Source organism: Bubalus kerabau, chromosome 18 (genome assembly GCF_029407905.1).
Source record: "Bubalus kerabau isolate K-KA32 ecotype Philippines breed swamp buffalo chromosome 18, PCC_UOA_SB_1v2, whole genome shotgun sequence".
Lineage (NCBI taxonomy): Eukaryota > Metazoa > Chordata > Mammalia > Artiodactyla > Bovidae > Bubalus > Bubalus kerabau.
In genome coordinates, this window is record NC_073641.1 from 66,361,220 (window position 1) to 66,368,390 (window position 7,171).

Here is a 7,171-nt window from a genome sequence, read left to right on the forward strand (position 1 = left end):
CTACAACACAAAAGCCCTGGGGCTTTGGGGGTTTCTGGAGTGATTCTCGTGTCCATTAACCTCTAAAGGATGAAGAAAATGAGGAGAAACAGATCCATCCATTGCAGATAATTTGTACCAGGCAGCACACGTTACAGCATCTTGACACGACATCCTCCTGATCGATGATAGAGGCAAGTGACATTTCTGGTTTACAGAAAAATCAGTTACCAGCTTCCTTGACTGCTGGGACTATTCAAGAATCTGAAGGATTCTAATCACTGGGCTGGTCCCTCATTTCCTGGCAGTAAATAGCCATTCCTGACACTTTTATCAAGTAAACTTAACCTATGGACTCGAAGAGATATTCCCGTTATTTAATCCTTTTGTGAGAGGAAGAAATAGCAATGTTCAGTACCTATCTTACTGTCTGTTTCCTCCCAAAATATTAAGAAATATTAAATGATAATAAATGAGTTTCCTCTTTAGTTAAACTGGCTTCCTATGTGGAATCTGCTCAATAAGATATCACAGCACTGATCTACTGTGTAGCATGCATCCCTTTCATTCAAAAGAACTGGGCTGAAAAGCTGTACTTCCTTAATCATCACATCTTCTTTGCTCCACTAGCCTCCAGTAGATGAAAGGCAATCAAACCAGTTCATTCTACATGAAATCAACCCAGAATATTCATTGGAAGGACTGATGCTGAAGCTGAAGCTCCGATAATTCTGCCACCTGATGCAAAGAGCCAACTCACTGGAAAAGAGCCTGATCCTGGGGAAGATTGAAGACAGGAGGAGAAGGGGGCAACAGAGGATGAGATGGTTGGATGGCATCACTGACTCAATGGGCATGAGTTTGGGTAAACTCTGAGAGACAGTGAAGGACAGGGAAGCCTGGCATGCTGCAGTTCACGGGTTTCAACGAGTCAAACACAACCTAGTGATTGAACAACAAGCTAGTTTACCAGATGGCCTTGATGAACCATGCCTGCTGGTGTTCATCCCCCCTGGGTAGCCTTCTCTCGCATTAGTTCAAGCTGACCCTGTGTAACCAAGAGAATGCAGCGTTAGTGATGCTGATTCCTGAGACTAAGTTACAAGAAACCTAAATGACACTATGAAACTTCTGCATATTTCCTCACATCACCTGCTCTGGTGTAATTCAGGTGCCATGCATGATGCTTGAACCCTTGAAACCACTGTACAAGCAAGGATTCCAAGATTGTTTAACAAATGGAAAGAGATGCTTGGTCTACCCTCAACTTTTCCACCCACTTTGCATCCAGGACCAATGGCAGGCATGTAGTGAAGAAGACTTCAGACATCTCCAGACTCAGCCCTGACCTCCCTCAATGGATGGGGACCCTAAGATGCAGATGCTCAGATGACTCATCAATTGCCACAATTGTGAGAGATAGCAAACAATTGTTTTAATCCAGTTAGTTGTTACTCTTCAATAGATATCCAGAACTTCATAATTGATTGACCAGGGGAAATATACATCTGAGGATTCACAGAATTGCCTTGAGTTTGGTTCGGTGAAAGAACCAACTGAGTTCATCCACACAACTCCCATCCTTTTAGTAAATGGCCTATACTAAAATGTAATAAATGGCTTTTTGGTAAATGGTCTATATTAAAATTAGTAGTTTTGGCAACTGATTTATCTATCTATATATAGTACAATTTCTAAAGTGACCTATAACACAATATGATCTTTGCAGCTGTCATATAGACTTCTTTGAAATCTCGACATTCTGAAAGGCATTGAAAACAGAACACAGGTACTCTGTTTGGTGCAGAATTTGTCAAATACTCTGTTTGAATTTTCTGTTGGCCTCTTGCAAGTTGTGTTGTCTTATAAATTCAGAGCTGTTTTTTGCCTCTTTGGAGAGTGTAAAACCATTTCTTGAAGAGTTTCTATAGAATGCTACTTTTGGTCAAGTTCATATGACTCATATACAAGGGAAAAAGGCTGTTTTGAGACTCTCATCTTAGAATCATAGCATTTAATGCCCAAAAGAAACATGGAAATAGTCCAATCCAACAACACAAGCACACTTGATCCTCTAATCCATTTTGTGTACTCTAAGGGGAATGTTCTTTTAGATTCTGAAGTAAATTTAATCATGCCTTGCCCTTAATAAAAACTTCCAATGGTTTTTCTCAGTGCTTGTAGGATAAAAAGTACAAAGTCCTTAATACATGCGTGATATCTCTGCATGGTTCCATAACATATCTATTATTAAATAAAAACATCGGACCAATTTCATATTCTAATGGAAAAAACATCTGACAGCCTACAAAAATAATTGTAGATGAATTAAAAGTGCAAATATAATGAAATTCTCTCATCGCTCCCATTTTCTCTTTCATGTTGGCTTTCTGATTTTAGCCAGTAATTTCAGAGTAGAAATAAAACCCATTTTACTGATGGGCTCTATTTTCCCAAGAGGGCTGGCTCACTTTCTATTACATGTAGAACTTTTCCTTATGCTACATCCCACATGTGTTTAATTGGGTGCCTTTTGCATGATGTTGATGGTTTTTTCTCCAAAGACTGAGACATGGATGTGCAGGCCCACTGAATTCTTATCATTCTTGTCCATGCCCCAGTAACTCACACTCACAGAAAGCTGGTATCGGACTTGGATGGGGTCCATGGGGGACATCAGTGTAGAAAAGAAATGTTCTTATGATTCATCTCATCCAGAAAGTAGTGAAAGAGAGGCTTTGATATCTCAGAAAAATGACTGTATTTTGTTGCCTAAGGTAGTTACCTTCATGCCAAAGTGACTCCTTAAAGCTTAAAAGGTTGACATTTGTTGCTCATGGAGTTTAATGAGAGAGTAGCATTGCCACACTTCAGGCAACACTGCACCCTGACTGTCATATCTGATGCTTTTAATCATCCTTCACCCCTTGTCAAGGTCCATTTCTCTCATGCTAGCTTCTGTTTCAAACTCCCCTGGAAATCCTGGCAGATATTTCACTTTGGTGGACTTGCTGGGTTGAGGTCCTCACTTTTTCTCATCATCGCTGGACCAAACTCAATGCAGAGATCTGCTCGTTCCCAAGTGCGATATAGCGGCATGGTGGGAGCCTGACCATTATGTTCCCCACCCAGCTCCCAACGCAGAATCCACAGCCTCACACAGTTTAATGCAAATGTTCCACAACAAAACTGAGCATCAAACAGGAGTTTCACAAGACTGAATTACTAAGGACATGCCATCAGCATTGACCTGCATGGAGAAAGTGGATGTTTAAAAATTCTGAACAGTGCACAGCACTTTGATTTAAAACCCTCATCTCTCTTTGCTTCTGATTTTTGATCTCTTCATCTTCTGTTTGATTCTGAGACCCTTCACTGGCATCTCTGCTCCTTCTTAGAGGAGGTGATGACTCCTGGCTCGTGCTCTGTACACACCCGACTGCCAGGAGATAAGGCACACAGTGTGGCTCCCTCCACGTGGGTTTTCATAGATGTCCTCAGTGGCACCTGAGGAAAAAGGCTGTTTTGAGACTCTCGTCTTAGAATCATAGCATTTAATGCCCAAATGAAACATGGAAAGAGTCCAGTCCAACAACACAAGCACACCTGATCCTCTAATCCATTTTGTATACTTTTCACCTTAATAACCATGGAACAAAGTTATAACCCTTCATTCATTTCGGCTGAGAACTAATCATGTCAAATTTCTCTTGATGTTATTTCCTCAACCAATTTTACTCAACTCCTACTGTAGCTCTGTGAATCAGGACTGTAATCTGGATTTATAGTATTAAAATCACTGCAGATGGTGACTGCAGCCATGAAATTAAAAGATGTTTCCTCCTTGAAAGAAAAGTTATGACCAACCTAGACAGCATATTAAAAGCAGAGACATTACTTTATCAACAAAGGTCCGTCTAGTCAAAGCTGTGGCTTTTCCAGTAGTCATGTATAGATGTGAGAGTTGGACTACAAAGAAAGCTGAGTGCCAAAGAATTGATGCTTTTGAACTGTGGTGTTGGAGAAGACTCTTGAGAGTCTCTTGGACAGCAAGGAGATCACACCAGTTCATCCTATAGGAAATCAGTCCTGAATATTCATTGGAAGGACTGATGCTGAAGCCACCTGATGCAAAGAACTGATTCATTGGAAAAAACCGTGATGCTGGGAAAGATTGAAGGCAGGAGGAGAAGGGGACGACAGAAGATGAGATGGCTGGGTGGCATCACCGACTCGATGGACATGAGTTTGAGTAAACTCCGGGAGTTGGTGATGGACAGGGAGGCCTGATGTGCTTCGATTCATGGGGTCGCAAAGAGTCGGACACGACTGAGTGACTGAACTGAACTGACTGAAAGAGCTAGGTTTTTTTAAAATCCCAAGCAGGAAAACAGGGTGGGCTTTGCTAACAAATAAGTCTATGTGGATTTAACAGAAGCAGTAGGTAGTTCCTAAATTTACTATACCTTACCTGTCTGTGTTAGCACACCTTGGAGGGGAGTCTGTATAAATCTGCTATAGGGAGATATTCTTATATTATTTTAAAGTACCATTTAACTTGGGTTTCTTGAGAGTTGCTTCTCTCACCTCATATCTTTGGGTTTAACATGGGTAATCTGGGGAAGCATCTGCTGTCAGTGATAGGGGTGGAGCTCTCATAATTTCATAATTCACATGAGCTAGGACTTCCTACGGGACACAGTGGTAAAGAATCTACCTGCTAATGCAGGAGACACAAGAGATGTAGGTTCGATATTTAGGTCAGGAAGATCCCCTGGAGGAAGAAATGGTAACCTGCTCCAGTATTCTTGCCTGGGAATTTCCATGGATGGAGGAAACTGGTGGGCTGCCGTCCACGGGATCCCAAAGAGTCAGGCATGACTGAGTGAGTATGCACACACATGACTAAGGTTATATTTGTGTCTTCGTGTGTTTTGGGGACATGTCTATTACACAGAACTTTCTTTTTCCCGATCCATAGGTGCTAGTTAATCAGACTGGTAAGACAGATTGGTAAGACATCTATACTGGCAACTTCAGATTGGTAAGACATCTACACTGGCAACTTCAGATTGGTAAGACATCTATGAATTGTAATCTGACGTGAGGTGCTCACAAGCCATTTATTACTAGTTAGGGTGGCTTAATGATGCCTCACTCTTTATTTTGCATCAAAGTAGGTGGACAGTTATCTTTGGAACCTAGCCTCTGTCGCTTGCATTCTAAGACTCCTTCATGAGAGGATAGTAAAGGGTTTGTGTGGAACCCAGCACAGACTCTGATGGTGTCAGAAAATAGATAGGGCTGGAGTTTCATCGATTAAAGTCTTCTCTGAACATCCACTATGCCCTGGGAGACAGAGATGGAAAACTCAGACCCTGTGCTCTAGGAGTTCACTGCTCAGTGGTACGGAACAATGGAGATGCAGTGTGATAATTACTAACAGCCACTATGACCGTGACTGAGCAGGCTTTCATATAGAACCCTAGCCCGCTCCAGGGAGGGTCAGCAAGGTGTCTTGGAGAAAGTGAGACCTGAACTTGGTGTTGGGAAACAATAGGGATAAACTAAGCCAACCAAACAGAAAAGAATGAGCCAAATTGAGCTGCAGAGAAAGGTGCATAGGGGTCACATGGACTTCCCTGGTGACTCAGATGGTAAAGAATCCATGTGCAACATAGGAGACCTGGGTTTGATCCTTGGGTCGGGAAAATCCCTTGGAGAAGGAAATGTCTACCCACTCCACTATTCTTGCCTGGAGAGTTGCATAGACAGAGGAGCCTGGCAGGCTACAGCCCATGGGGTCACAACTGAGCGACTATCACTTTCACTTTCATAGGGACCAAAAACACCTTAGCAACAGTCAGGGAAGCAAAAATGACCATACCTTGGAAATGGTGAAACATAAAAGATTTGTCATTTGTACTTCTGGGGTAAGAGATACATTTTCATTCCACCCCAAGCTTATCTCAGTAATCCAATCTCAGGAAGGCCTTACACTTATTCACTCCTTTCCTCCAGACTGCTGCTTCCAGGTGCCCAAGAAATAGAATTTTATTTCCTTAGGGCCAAAAGAAATCTTAGGCTTCTAAAGGGCAGTTCTGATACATCTCTCAATCCTCATTATGTAAATATTTGAAAGTGTTAGTCACTCGGTTGTGTCCGATTCCTTGCAACCCCATGGACTGTATAGTCCACCAGGACGCTCTGTCCATGGAGTTCTCCAGGCAAGAGTACTGGAGTGGGTTGCCATTTCCTTCTCCAGGGGATCTGAAAGAAGAGTCTACAGAGAGAGGTCACTGTGGTTTAGAAAAGGCATTGATTCAGCACTTGCTTCCATTTCTGATTCCAGCCAGGTCCTGCTGCTAGCTCATGGAGGGCATTCTGTACAAAACAAATAATTTCTTCCTTGTTTCCAAGAAGGAGGGATTTGGATCATATTGTATATCTAGGCATCTTTCTGTCCTCCTTGTGCATCTAAGCCAATGTTTGTTTTTTTAAAATGTGGAGCACTTCTAGAATTTGCATGTCATCTTCACTCAGAGGAAATGCCAATTCTTTCTATCATTTCAGCTTTAGTGTACATGCTTCTGAAGCAAGCACTCTAAGCCAATGTTTTTGACTGCTTATGTTTTCCTCTAAATTTTCCCTTTTCAGGTAAATGTCAGGACCTGTAATTACCATGGGAAAAATCCATTTACTGGTTCTAACTGTATGCCCACTATTATTATTGCTATGCCCTCCTCCAGGGGAGCGTCCCAACTCAGGGACTGAACCTGTGTCTCTTGTGTCTCCTGCACTGGCAAGTACATTTGCTAAACTAATGGAGACTTTGGTAAAACTCGGTGAATATAATTTTATCAGTTGAAATTTTAATGTTACCAAATAGGTCAAATCAAGAGGTCATATGTAGGTGTAAATGATCTTTTGATTAGGCCTTAGTTGAGCCGGGTCCCTGAGAAGGTGAATGTGATGGTGGCCTGGCTAGAGGCCGTGCTTTCTCTCTCGTTGCTCCAGGTGCTTAAAGCTATTTATCCTGGATGGCCGGCGTGTGCTAGTCCCACAGCACAGAGTGTTTCAGCATTTTCGTCAGCATTTTCTAAGCTCCTGCAACGCTAGTGTCATAAATTCCAGCTCTTATTTCTTCTGTGTGAACTTGTGATTAGGAAGTCAACATCTCCCCTTTTTAAAA

The 7,171-nt window shown here is 42.1% G+C and overlaps 1 non-coding gene across 1 annotated transcript; it reads right to left on the reverse strand.

The window, feature by feature from the left end:
- Positions 1-6,477: 6,477 nt before the first annotated feature.
- Positions 6,478-6,582, reverse strand: LOC129633509 (U6 spliceosomal RNA). The gene has a single exon (XR_008705088.1). It is a non-coding gene; the product is annotated as a U6 spliceosomal RNA (small nuclear RNA).
- Positions 6,583-7,171: the final 589 nt, after the last annotated feature.